Source organism: Rhinolophus sinicus, linkage group LG11 (assembly GCF_036562045.2).
Source record: "Rhinolophus sinicus isolate RSC01 linkage group LG11, ASM3656204v1, whole genome shotgun sequence".
NCBI classification, from domain to species: Eukaryota; Metazoa; Chordata; class Mammalia; order Chiroptera; family Rhinolophidae; genus Rhinolophus; species Rhinolophus sinicus.
In genome coordinates, this window is record NC_133760.1 from 63,051,385 (window position 1) to 63,065,536 (window position 14,152).

At 44.1% G+C, this 14,152-nt stretch overlaps 1 pseudogene; it reads left to right on the forward strand.

Moving 5' to 3' along the window:
- LOC141567584 (heterogeneous nuclear ribonucleoprotein A1-like) overlaps positions 1-13,292 on the forward strand; it is a 35,178-nt pseudogene extending 21,886 nt beyond the window's left edge.
- Positions 13,293-14,152: the final 860 nt, after the last annotated feature.

The window sequence follows — 14,152 nt, forward strand, 5'->3', positions numbered from 1 at the left end:
AGTGCCCAGACATTTGACCAAACATTATTCGGGGTGTGTCTGTGAGGGTGTTTCTGTATGAGACTCCATTGGAAGTGGTAGACCAAGATTGTCTTCCCCAATGTGGGTGGGCCTCATCCAATCCGTTGAAGAAATGAATTGAACAAAGAGGCAGAGTGAGAGGCATTTCACCTACCTGACTACCTGAACTGAGACATCAGTCTACTTCTGCCCTCTAACTAGAACTTATACCACTGGCTCTCCTGGGTTCCATCTTGCTGACTGCAGACCTTGGTACTTCTGTGTAGCCTCCATGAATCACATGAGCCAATTTCTTATTATATAATATACAGATATTATAAGGAATTCGCTCATGTGGTTTATGGAGGATATATATATATATATATATATATATATATATATATATATATATCCTATTGTCTCTGTATGCCAAAGGTAGTTTTTTTGGTTTGTTTGGTTTTTTTAATGCACTCCGGAGCTGCCATCCATAAGTCTCTCAAAAGAGTTTTCTAAAGATAATGATGTTGGCCGTTACCTTGTAGATTTAGATTTTCAAGGTCTGACCCTATGAACCGAATCTGTCATTAGGCAGCCAGCTTTGTTTCGTGTGTGAAGTCATAACTCAAATAGAAAGGCTTTCTGTGGGTGATAAGGAATGTGTCTCCCATTTCCGTGGGGCAGGGTACTGGACAGAGTTGAGATTGGACATCAGAAGGTCTGTATTTGAATTTGAACTCTGTTATTTACTGCCTGTAAGGCGTCACTTTTTTGAACTTCAGCTTTTCTTATCTGCAAAATGAGTATTGTAAGGACTAACTCCAGGGGGTTTGGGAAAGACTGACAAAGACAATGTTATGTGAACCATTCACTGTAACTCTATAGTGTTTTAAGAATATTAGTTGTTGGAATGTATTGTATGTTGAAAGGAGTATGACTTTTAAACCTGTGCATTGAGGTTAGTTAATCTTTTTAAGCCTAAGGATTTTTATGAGCTAACAATCAAAAAGACAGAGAGAGGTTTCAGCTGACTTCAGCAGGTTCTTGTGAGGATTAAAGGGGATAATGCATAAATAGTCTCTAAATCCTGGCATTGAGTGCTCTTCCTTCTTCTTATAAAACTATAACTCTTTAATACATTGACAAGCCATTGGTTACTTTAATGTGATGCTAAGTGTATTTGTTTTTCAATAACAAATAATGAAATCAAAGAACTACCCACACCCATGTTCTATCAAGTGAGGTTTACGCTCATCTTCCCCTGTTTAGCCATCACTGTTGCCAATGCCAATTCATAGAGCGTCTCATCCTGAATCCTTCTTGGCCCATCAAGAACCTATAACTGTGAAACACACGGCCCCCAGCTTGTCTTACAGAAAAATTGTTGAAATTTATGGCTGAAGGATGTGTGTTCTCTTTGCTACCGGGTACTCAAGACTTTGGATCGTTATAAACTTGCTGAAGATTTCATGGCAAGGAGAAGCAGATTTTGGCTCTGAACACTAAGCCAGAAAAGAGAAAGAGTTTCCCAATTCATCCCGTATGCCCAGCTCCCTTACCATGGCCCATCGCTATTTACAGATCTTATAACCCCTCCTACTGTAGATTAATGGCCTACTCCACAGCCTGGGTCAGGCTCTTGGGAGGTCATTTCCTCCTCGACAGTGAGAAAAGGGGGGAAACGAAACGACTTCTAAAATTATTGAATCCTGGCTCCATCCTCTTTCGACTTTTCTATAGTCTTGGGCAAGTTACTTAACCCCTCTGAACCTTAAAAACTTCACCTACAGGTGAGGCAATAGCAGCCTCCTACGGGATGGATGAATGAACGCTGGATGTAAACAGACTGCACAGACGCGGTGATGCCACACATTTCCCCCTCATTTTAGAACATCTTTGCCCAGATACCCGTGTTCAGGGTGGAGAGAACGATGCATACTTATGATTGGACAATGACATGCATATGACATTCCTTTGATGGGATGAACCCCTGATCCAAGCTGGCCTTTTGCGACTGCTCTTATTCATGCACTGGAAACGTTCCTGCAGTGTGGGGCTTCCGTATGGGGTCTCTGGAGTCACATTACCTGTGACCTTGCCATATAAAACACTTAGCACACGGCCTTTCACACGAATCATCTTAGTGGGACCTCTTTGTTATGTTTCTCTACATTCTACATTGCCCCCATAAAGCAGGACGTTCAGCTCTCAGGAAACTCATTAGAGGCTAACATTTATTACCTTTCATCCATTCCCTCACTTACTCTTCCCTAAGAGTGGTGCAATGACTGATCTGTTGATTTCAAGCCCTTTCTTGAATTTGAATTGCGCACACTTGGCACACCTTTTCTGCATCTTCTCTCTTTCTGTGTCTCAGAGAAAGAACCCCGCCTTCAGGATATTTTCCACCAGGTAAATGACCAGCCTCTGAGAGGGAGACACGATGCTCCAGCTTTGCATGGGCATATTCAATCCAGGAGGTCACCTTATTTGACCCTGTCTGCAAAGTTCAAACCATATTGTCCATTTCAGAAACCAAGCTGTCAGAAACCAAGCTGATACTTTGATCCCCATGTGCCTATTCTTGTGCCTGTTGCTTAATAGATTCTTAAAAGAACAGTCACTCTCAAACTTCAACAGAATGTGAAGAATGCAAGTTGACTATTACTTTTAGTGGCCCAGAGATTTGTATGATATTTTTCTGAACATCAGATAAGTGGTCACTTGCCAAGCAAGCTCTGAAACTCTTAACATAGAAGCTTTGCTACTAGGGTTGCTCTCTTTAAAAATGGACACTGAAGAGAGCTTTTGGAAATATTGGCTGTTTCTGCCTCTTTCAAATCAACATCCATATGTGACCTTGACATTGGCTAATGCTACAAGGGTGATGTGTCTTCAATGCCAGGGTCAACTCAGGGCCTACTCTGGGAACATGGCCCTAAATCAGGTTTACCCAGATGATTGATAACCATTCACTGGGCAAAAGCAGCCCATAAAAAGTTACAGATGATGTCACTTAAGGACACAGAGTTCATCCCTTCCTCTGAGAAAGGTCGTATCGCAGAGTGTCTGACAGTGAAACCCTGAGTCAGATCTCTAACTGAGACACTGGCTCTATCTTACTTGCTGTGACCTATGGTACTTTTTAACCTCCATGCCTCAGTTTCCTCTTCTACAAACTGGAGGAATAATAGTAACTATCTTCTAAGTTTTCTGTGGGGCTTACTTAAACTAACACCTGTTGAGTGCTTAGAATAGCACCTGGTACGGAGTAAGAACTCTGGTTCTGGAGCCCGATTGCCTTTTTGCCATATATAGACATATATATATGTCTATATATGGTATACATAATACACACACACATACAGAGGGTGCCAAGAAATGTATACACATTTAAAGAAAGGAAAAAACTATATTAAAATTGTAATATTCAATATATATGGATAACAAAAGATGCATGTCAGTCATGTCTATACATTTTTTAGGCACCCCTGGTATATATGTGTATGTATATATCACAAGTTACATGTGTGTACACGCATCTTGCAGTCTCTGGGTTTATAATGTATATTTGTTATCATTTACATTTTATGGAGGCCATTCTGTGAGACTCTTAAACTTTGCGGTAGCAGTAACCCGGTATTTAAGGATCTGAAAGAAACCTTTGAACTCCTCCCTGGAAGAATACACATAAAATCATGTACTTTGAATTGTATGCATGTAATGAATTTTTATTGCTTTGAAAACTTATTTCTTCCACAGAAATAATACTTAGAAAATATACAATGCTGTATGACTCATTCACTCTCATAAATGTTCAAGGTTGGCAAATTGTTTTGACAATGGGCTTTCCTTTTCTTGTAACAAAAGAAAAAACTGCCTGACTGGGCTTCCAGAAGGCCTCTGCAAAGTCAGGGCGTTTCTCTGGCATATGCCCCCATTTCTTGACAAAATCTGGTGATTCAAAGCCCTGATTCTGATGAAACTGATGATGCCTGCAGCAGTAGACAAGACCTCTTTCAGGATTTTCGCAGAACCCTTCAAATTTTTGAAATGTGGAGCCTCTCGAGACTGAAGCAGTCCTTCCCTCCTGCCCCCCCTGCACGCTCCACCCTCCTGTCCTGTTCTAACTCTTTCAGTGTTGTTACCACTGTATGAAATCATCATATTTATTCACTTACTGAATGTATTCTCTTTATATATATTAAATTCTTATTTATCATAATTACTGAGTTCTTTAGTGCTGTATTAAATTTTGAGCCCAAGGCAAGTGCTTCACTGGACTCACCCTAATCTTGGCCCTCGAGGTGGGGGGGGGGCTTGAAATGGCGGTGGGGGTAGGAGGTGGGAGTATTTATTCCACAGAAACTGGCAATCACTGCAAATCCCCACCCCCGCCACCCCCAGGACTGGTTATTTAACATTTATCAACAGACCACTGCTGACAACCCTCATTGTCCACACCCCTGGTGCTGTAACCGCCAGCTCTTTTCTGAGTGTTCCTGAACTTGCTGTTAAGTGAGAACAGGCGCCCCTTGGAGGACAGGGCCTCCCAGGCAGCTCTCTTGGGAGGTGGCTGTTTTTCCTGTCTATCTTAGCGAGCCTGACGGTGAGGTAGCCCATTCAGCTTTAGTCTGTTTCCTCTCTCAACGTCCCAGGTAACTTGAGGTAAAGTGGCATCAGTTGTAAGCCCCATTATCCCGACGCTGACCTCAGGGTCACTCTTCTTGTGTTGTTAGGTATCTTACCACTGTCACTCCCCTTCTGTAATCATTCGTGGTGACTTTCCGTATCCATATAATTCTTGGTGCCTGATAACTCAGTTAACTGACCCCTTCAACTGCTATAAACTGTTTCTCTCTGTGCTGTAATTACCAATAAATCTACTACCATTAAATCTTAAATTCAAGCATTGCACCCGGACCAATACCACTTGCTCCTGTTTTTTCCTCTAATACTTATACTTCATGAATTCCTTGACACCAGTAAGACTCTAACTCTCTAACCTTATCTCATTGCACTGTCCATCACCACCACCTTCCCTGCACAGTCAACTTCTTCTCCTCCTCCATCCCTTCTTTATTCGGCTCAGATTCCATGGTCTAAACCAGGGGTGTTCAAACTTTTTTCAACGTTTTTTACCAAGGGCCATATGCGGTAAAATACTCAAACAGCTGGGCCACTCACTCAAGGTGAAGTATGTATTGCCTCACCTGGTTTATTTAAGTAAACTAAATATATTTTTGGAATTTGTTGCGGGCCAATAAAAAATGGATTGTGGGCTGCAGTTGGCCCACGGGCCGCAGTTTGGACACCCTTGGTCTATCACAATAATTAGTCCTTGCATTCATGTTTAGCTGGCAGATGGATTTGTTTTTGTTCTCATCAATAAAGAGGATCAGAGACAGTTTGCATTCAGACAGAACAGACAATAGTAAGTATTTATAGTTTTGCCCCAGGACTAAGTTAACAGTCTTGACTTTTGTCATAGTTCAAAGATGTCTGGACTTTCTGGACATCCCACACTGATCTACTCCATCAATGACATCGTGCTAGTCAGACTGCCTGAGCAAGAAAGGTTTAGCACATTGGAGAACTTGGAAAGAAACACGCACTCCAGAGGATGCATATACCAGTAAAATTTTTAGGGGTCCAGTGGTTGGGGCGTTGTGGGACATTCCACCCAAGTAAAGAAAAGGACAAATTATTGCATCTCACAACTACCACAATGAAGGCAATTTTGCCCAGAGACACAGCAAGAGCCCCATTAAATTATAACTAAATTAAATGATTTACACCATCCTGGCTGGTGTAATTGACCTTGATCCGTGAGAGGAGGTAGGAGGCTCTCTTGCTTCATTGTAACTGAGTGGATAGGTGTGGCGACTCCAGAATGAGGAGGATATGATTATCAAGGTGTTGGTCACACCACCAGGTAAATCCCTCCCTAAGACCTGCTGAGGTTATAGCTGGGAGTGAGAGGAATTTAGAATGGATAGTGGAGGAGGGAGAGAAAGAGTTCCAGCTGTGGACCTGAGACCAGCTGCAGCATGGTGGCTGCAGCTCATCCTATTAACTACTGTAGATGCCTCTCAGTGAAGGCTTTGTCCCTGCAGCTGCTAGAAGTCCTGTGGACATATAGACACTTCAGATATTGCTTCAGCTGCAGAGAGCCACCTTGCCCACGTCCCAGCCCTTCCAGGGTGGCCCACATCCAATGCCGGATCAATTTTGCAGTATGATCTGAATACCTGTCCATCTCAGTGCAACTGGGGACATCTCCGGTGGGTCAGTACAGCACCAGAGCTCCCTGTAGGGTTGGCCAAGACTGTTGTTGGGCCTGCATGGCAGCCTGATTTCTCCCCCTGCCCACTCCTGCTCCAGTCCCTTCTCTTTTACAGATGTGAATCCCAAGGGCTCTCCTGAATAAACACCCTGCATTTTGAATCCCATCTCAGAGTCTGTTTCCCGGACAACCCACTATGTAACATTGCCCTAGACCAAGACACACTCTTCTCTCTCCTAGACGGCTCCAGTTGGCCACCCACTGCTCTCCCTGCCTCTCTTCTTGTTACTGCTCAGTCTGTTCTACACACAGCAGCCAGAATGTTCCTTCTAAAGTGTACATCAGATCATGACATTTCCATTAAATACCTTCCTGTCACATTCAGAATACAACCCAACTGTCTTGTGATGGCCCTTCAAGGATCAAGAGTCTGAGCCATGCCTGCCTCTCCCATTTTAGCTGCAGCCTCATTTCCTAGCGGCCTCCAAGTCACGTTCTCTGCTTTACCTGCACAGGCTTCCTTGCATCTCCCACCATTCCCCTGCCCCCATCGCATACACTCACAAACAACTCACATCACTCTCAGGGGCCATGCAGGACTCTTCTTGCACGCTGGACTGTGTCTCTCTGGGGGTACACATGGCTCCCTCTCCTCCTCTTTGTCAAGGCAACCAACACTGCCCTCATCTCTAGCCTTATCATCTTTTGTTTTCATCATATGGCATATCAGATCTGGCCAGATATAACATTGGCTTGTTTTTAAGTATGTTTACTGTCTCTTCCTCTATGAAGGAAGTTTTTCATGGTCAGAGACTGGGTCCTGTTTATCTCTGTCATCCCAGGACCTAAAACCGTACCTGTTGGTACTAAATATTCAGTTAATATTTGTTGGGTAAATGAATGAATTTGTTGAATGACTATACTTCTTTGCCGGTGCACAGAGATCTTTTCTTCTAGATTTTCTCAGCAAGGGCATGGGTCTGGCCATTGAGAATGAAACAAGAGCTGGCAGACAGGAAGTTATCAGGCGTTTCACCCAAGCGCATGCTGATGGGGAATGACAAGCTGCTCTGTGACCTGCTTAAAAATACCAGACCCTGTTAGCAATTCTGTGTGTTCACTGACCTTCATCCTCTCTGCTGCCATGAAAACAGGATCCAAGATGAATAAGGCGACCACTCAATGTCATCAGTAACCTATTGCTAAGTCAGAGTGCAGGAGATTTATGTGTACCCCAAGGCTCTTTCCCTCACCCTGATGTATGGGTAAGTCTCCCCCACCAAGTCCCTTCAATCAGAAATAAGGAGCCACAGGCACCAAGTGGCTCAGACACAGAGCCACCATACCTCACTCAGGGTGCCCCAACAGCTGCGAGGGGCGGTACTGCCATCGGTTTCTAGAAATAAAGAATCCATGAATGCCTTAGGCATTTCTTACAAAAGTGGTCTCACAGTTACTTCTGTTAGAAGGCTCCCCTCATCCACCTGCTTTCTTGGCTGGAAGAAAAAGGGGTGGAGTGATGGCTGCAGGGGTGGAAATTGCGTAGAGCTCACTCAGTTTCTCATGTATGCACGGAGAAGAGTGTGGCAGTCATCGATGACAGCAATGTGGATAATGATTGCTCCCCCCCCCCCGGTGGGGGGATTCTTTTCTGTATTATTTTTATTTTGGTGCTCCTAGGCCGTGTGAGGCCAGCGAGGTATTTGCCTCAGTGCAGAATTTGAGGGGGAGGGGCCACCCAACATCTCAGTACCAAGATAAATTATATTTGAATGCAATGTTTTAAAAATCTAAATGAATGCCAAAAAGTCCATGAGGAACAAAATATTAAAATTTTAAAGCAAAGGCACCTCTTGACCTGGGGCACATTCATATTACCAAACTTCAGTTTCTTCATTCTGAAAAATGGGAAGGGAACATCGCCAGTTGTCTTTGCCAGGAAGTTGTAAGGAGGAAGCCAAAGAATGTATTTGAAGTGTCTGATACATGGAAGTCACCCAGAAGACAGTGCATGTTAGTATGCACAAGAATTTATGGAACAGCCATGCTGAAAGTGACAAAATGTGTGTCTCTCTCTCTCTTTCTCTTATTTTTAGTTATTCTCCAGTATCAATGAGGGTGGTGAACATTGATCCTTCTCTCAGCGACGCGTGCCACCTAAATCTCATCTCGCAAACAAACGTGAATAAATATTGACATGCTAGAGCCAGCCTCTGGTAGACTAGTTCCCTGAGTCTTTCAGGCCCAACCCCCTCCATGGGAGGGGCTGAGGAATCTATCCTCTTCCTGTGGCACCTACACCCTTTGCCTGTTGCCTGCTGCCTCTCCCAGCTTCCTGCCTCCACAGACCCAATCTCAGGTGTTCTCTTCCCAAAGTGAGGATTGCTTGGCTGCGGGTATGGAAGGATGGAGTGGGCAGAGGTGGGAGAAAGCTGCCTTAGTTGGCATGATACGAATGCTCATCCGGTGGTTTCTCCTGGAGCTGGCATCAAGTCCCTTGTGTGTGCTTGTCACAGTGTCCCTGCTGCACGAGATGAGTAATAACAAGGCCAGAGAGTAGATGGAGGGCAGTTTTTCAAACAGCAGGTCACAGCCTATTACAGATCATGAAATCATTCATCATGGATTCGTGAATGAATCGTGATTGAAATCAGTACAAAAATATAAATATAAACATGAAGTATCAGAGTGGCACACATAATGATAAGAATTATTTTGTCGCTCTGTTGTTTCTGTTATACATGCATATATGCATACTGTGTCACACGTAACATATTTCTTACTGTGAGTCACAGTAAAATAATTTGAAAGCCACCAGTAGAAGGATTAAGAGTTTGGGTGCTATAGTCAAACTCCTTGGGTTTACATCTTGACCACACCACTTACTTGCTATGAGACCTTAGCAATTTACCTCTCTTCTCTGTGCCTTGGTTTCCTCATATGTAAAATGGATGAAATAGTACCCATTGCAAAGAGCAGTTATGAAGATTAAATGATTAAATACATATGATGCTTACAGAATAGTGACAGGCACATCGCAAGCTCAAAAAAATGTTAGCTATTATTATCATCAGGTTCACCTCCATATAATGTTAGTAAAGTGCCGAATGCAGCCCCTGAAATATAATAGGGCTCAATAGTTGTTGTTATTGTGGAAGAAACTTCTGGTGCTTACTATAGTCCATTGTACTCCGCTTTCTGGCACATGGTAAGGTGACTCATCCCCATCCTAGTGAATACAGGCAGGATAAAGCAACTAGGTCTGGCCAGTCGATTGTAGATGGAAATGATGTGAACCACTTCCAGACCTGAGCAATTAATTGGGACTCATCACTGCTTTTGCTCTTTCAAGGCAAACCTTGAAGACTTGGTTGGGTTGGGACAGCAGTGAAACAATGTAGTGGAACCTCTACCTTGGGTCTTTGAGTCACTATGTGAAGCAGAGCCTCCCGCCACCCCACCCCCACTTCCACCAGCCTGTGTTGGACAAGCAGCATGTAACCTTTGTATGTTTGTTTATAACAGTTCTATCAAGATACAATTCACGTGCCATAATATTCACCTGATTTAAGTGTACAATTTGTTGGTTTTTAATATATTTACAGTTATACCAGATTTCACAGGACCTTGAATGCCAAGCTAAGGAATTTAAGTTTTATCCTAAGAGGACTGGAGAGTTAATAGTTAATTGGAGGGGAGATCCAAGATGGTGGAGTAGATAAACCTGTGCCTGCTTCCTTCAATGAACAAATCAAAATCACAACCAAATTATAGGACAGTCAACATGGAGAACCATCTGAAGTCTGGCTGGACAGAAGTTTTATAATGAAGGATATAAAGAAGCCATGTGGAGACTGGTAAGAGGGGCAGAGACGCGGAACTGGCTAACCCCAAACCTCCCCTTGAGAATCAGGAGGGGTATCTCGGCCATGGAGGTTTCCCCCAGAGGAGGGAGGGACCCCAGCCGCACACTGGTCTCCCAGCCCAGAGTACTAGTGCTGAGAAGAGGAGCCTCGACAACATCTGGCTGTGAAAAAGAGTGGGGATTCCAACCATCCAGGTGGGATGGAAAGCAGTGGGAAACCCAGGCGTCCTCTTAAATGGCCCACACACAGACTCTCTCACACCCAGGCACTCACCTTGGGCTCCAGCGGAGGGACAGTAACTCGGGGGTGTCGGAGACATTCGGGGGTCAGACGGAGTTGTGTTGCTTCTGGTTGAGGGCTGGAGGACAGTCACCATTTCCCTGTGAGGAGGTCCTCCTCCTGTGCAGCCGGCAGGAAGGCGCCATCTTTCCTGTGTTGAGCCCGCCCCCTACGCTTATGTCCAAATCGGAATCTGATTGGTCTGGTGAGCTCTGAAGCTCTGCCCTGCTGACTCACTGGGACCCCACCCCACCCAATTCCCCCAAAGCCGGAGGCACTTTCTACAAGAGCAGCCAGTCCTACCTACATTACACACTTCCTTTGTAAAACGATTAGAGTCTGATAGACCCCAGGTGGGTGGCCACTGGCCTCGGTGTGCCCTGAGACTTTTGCTGAGTAGCTTCAGGCTCAGCACTGGCACCAAACCAGAATTTATATTAACCTGGTGACCACAATTCTTTCTATTCTCGTCACTCCCTGAGACCCTGCCTCACCCAACTTGTGCACTGCAGGAGGTTTTATCAATGGCTGAACCTTAAGGGAGTTGGCAGGCGGCAGCAGGCCTTGGGGTATCCTGGCATTTTGCAGAGCAACCTCAGGCCCAGTACTGGTGGCAGACATCCTTGGTTCACAGCCTGGCCTCTCCCACACACCTTCAGGGTTAGCACAGGCAGCAAACAAACTCAGATCGCTTTGTAGCTCTTACCAGGTAGCCCCTGCCCAGTCACAGGCAGTGGGTGACCTGGACCTGCACCAGAGCCCCTCACAAGAGACCCGAGAACCAAAATAATTGGAGGTTGGCTTCAGACCACAGCAGAGCACCGCCCAATTAGACCCATAAGCACACACCCAAGGGTGGTCTCAACAGGCACTAGAGCCCACTGGGGTGAATCCCACTCAGTGGGGTAAGCCCCACACACAGCAGCCTGTAAGCTGTGGCCAAACTCCATAGCCAGTCAGCCTGAAAGTCAATCCCACCCACTGATGTGCTAATAGTAATCAAGGCTCAACTATAACAGGAAGGTACACACAACCCACACCAGGGACACTCCTGGAGCACCCAGTGCAGGTGACCAGGGAGACTGTGCCACTGGTCCCCACAGGACACCTACTACCTAAGGCCACCTGGCCAAGACTGGGGGATGTAGCAGATCTACCTAATACATACAAACAAATAGAGAGAGGCAGCCAAAATGAGGAAACAGAGAAATAGATCCCAAATGAAAGAATAGGAGAAAACTCCAGAAACAGAACTAAACAAAATGGAGGCAAGCAACCTATCAGAGACAGAGGTCAAAACGATGGTTATAAGGACGCTCAAGGAACTTAGTGAAAACTTCAATAGAGATAGCAAGCATAAAAAAAGGACATAGAAACCATAAAAAAAGAACCTGGCTTTCTGTTGGTGGATGCTGCCAAGTAAGCATCGTTAAGGTCACCCCTCCCGTGGTCGTCATGTCTAAATCAGAGTCTCCCAAAGAGCCTGAACAGCTGCAGAAGCTCTTCCCCGGAGGTTTGAGCTTTGAAACAACTGATGAGAGTCTGAGGAGCCATTCTAAGCAATGGGGATGCTCACAGACTGTGTGGTGATGAGAGACACAAACACCAAGTACTCCAGAGGCTTTGGGTTTGTCACCTATGCCACCGTGGAGGAGGTGGATGCAGCCATGAATGCAAGGCCACACAAGGTGGATGGAAGAGTTGTGGAACCCGAGGGCTGTCTCAAGAGAAGATTCTCAAAGACCTGCTGCCCCCTTAACTGTGAAAAAGATTTTTGTCGGTGGTATTAAAGAAGACACTGAAGAAATCACCTAAGAGATTATTTTGAAATAATAATTTGTATGGGAAAATTGAAGTGATTGAATTCATGACTGACCAAGGTAGTGGCAAGAAGAGAGGCTTTGCTTTTATAACCTTTGGTGACCATGACTCTGTAGACAAGATTGTCATTCAGAAATACCATGCTGTGAATGGCCACAACTGTGAAGTAAGGAAAGCCTTATCTAAGCAAGAGATGGCTAGTGCTTCATCCAGTCGAAGAGGTCGAAGTTGTTCTGGAAACTTCGGTGGTGGTCGAGGAGGTGGTTTTGGTGGGAATGACAACTTCCATTATGAAGGAAACTTCAGTGGTCGAGATGGCTTTGGAGGCAGTTGTGGTGGAGGGTCTGGTGGCAGTGGAGATGGTGATAATGGATTTGGTAATAATGGAAGCAATTTTGGAGGTGGCAGAAGCTACAATGCTTTTGGCAGTTACAACAATCAACCTTCAAATTTTGGACCCATGAAAGGAGGAAACTTTGGAGGCAGAAGCTTTGGCCCCTATGGTGGTGGAGGCCAATACTTTGCCAAACCACGAAACCAAGGTGGCTATGGTGGTTCCAGCAGCAGCAGTAGCTATGGCAATGGCAGAAGGTTTTAATTACTGCCAGGAAACAAAGCTTAGCTGGAAAGGAGAGCCAGAGGAGAGATAGGGAGCTACAGGTTACAACAGATTTGTGAACTCAGCCAAGCACCTTGGTGGCGGGGCCTAGCTGCTACAAAGAAGACATGTTTTAGACAATACGCATGTGTATGGGCAAAAAACTCGAGGACTGTATTTGTGACTGAATGTATAACAGGTTATTCATTCCAACAAAGGGTTTTAAAGTAGATTATTTTTTTTGCACCCATGCTGTTGATTGCTAAATGTAATAGTCTGATCATGACACTGAATAAATGTGTCATTAAAAGAAAAGAACCTGTCAGAAGTGGAGAATACAATAACTGAAATGAAGAAAGCACTAGAAGGAATCACCAGCAGACTAGATTAAGCAGTGGATTGAATCAGCAATTTGGAAAACAAAGTACCGTGTTTCCCCGAAAATAAGATCTAGCCAGATCTTATAGCCAGATTATATTAGACCCGGTATTATATTATATTGTATTGTATTATAATATATATATAATTATACAACATATATATTAAAATAAGACCGGGTCTTATATTCATTTTTGCTCCAAAAGATGCATTAGAGCTGATAGTCCGGCTAGGTCTTATTTTCGGGGAAACATGGTAGCAGAAAACACCCAATTGAAACAGCAAAAAGAAAAAAGAATCCAAAAATATGAGGATAGTTTAAGAGACCTCTGGGACAACATCCAGCATAACAACATTCACATCATAGGAGTACCAGAAGAAGAGAGAAAGCAAGGGATTGAGAACCTATTTGAAGAAATAATGACTGAAAACTTTCCTAACCTGGTGAAGGAAATGGACATACAAGTCCAGGAAGCACAGAGAGTCCCAAACAAGATGAACCCAAACAGGTCCACACCAAGACACATTATAATTAGACTGGCAAAGTTTAAAGACAAAGAGTGAATCATAAAAGCAGCAAGAGAAAGGCAACTAGAAACTTATATAAGATTGTCAGCTGATTTCTCAACAGAAACTTTGCAAGCCAAAAGGGATTGGCACAAAATATTCAATGTGATGAAAACTAAGGAAATACAACCAAGATTACTCTATCCAGCAAAGCTATCATTTAGAACTGAAGACAGATTAAGTGCTTCATCACCAAACCAGTATTACAAGGAATATTAAAGGAACTTCTTTAAGATAAAAATTATGAATAACAAAATGGCAATAGCTACATATCAATCAATCATTATTTTCCCTGTAAATGGATTAAATGCTCCACTCAAAAGACATAGGGTGGCTGAATGGATAAGAAAACAAAACCCT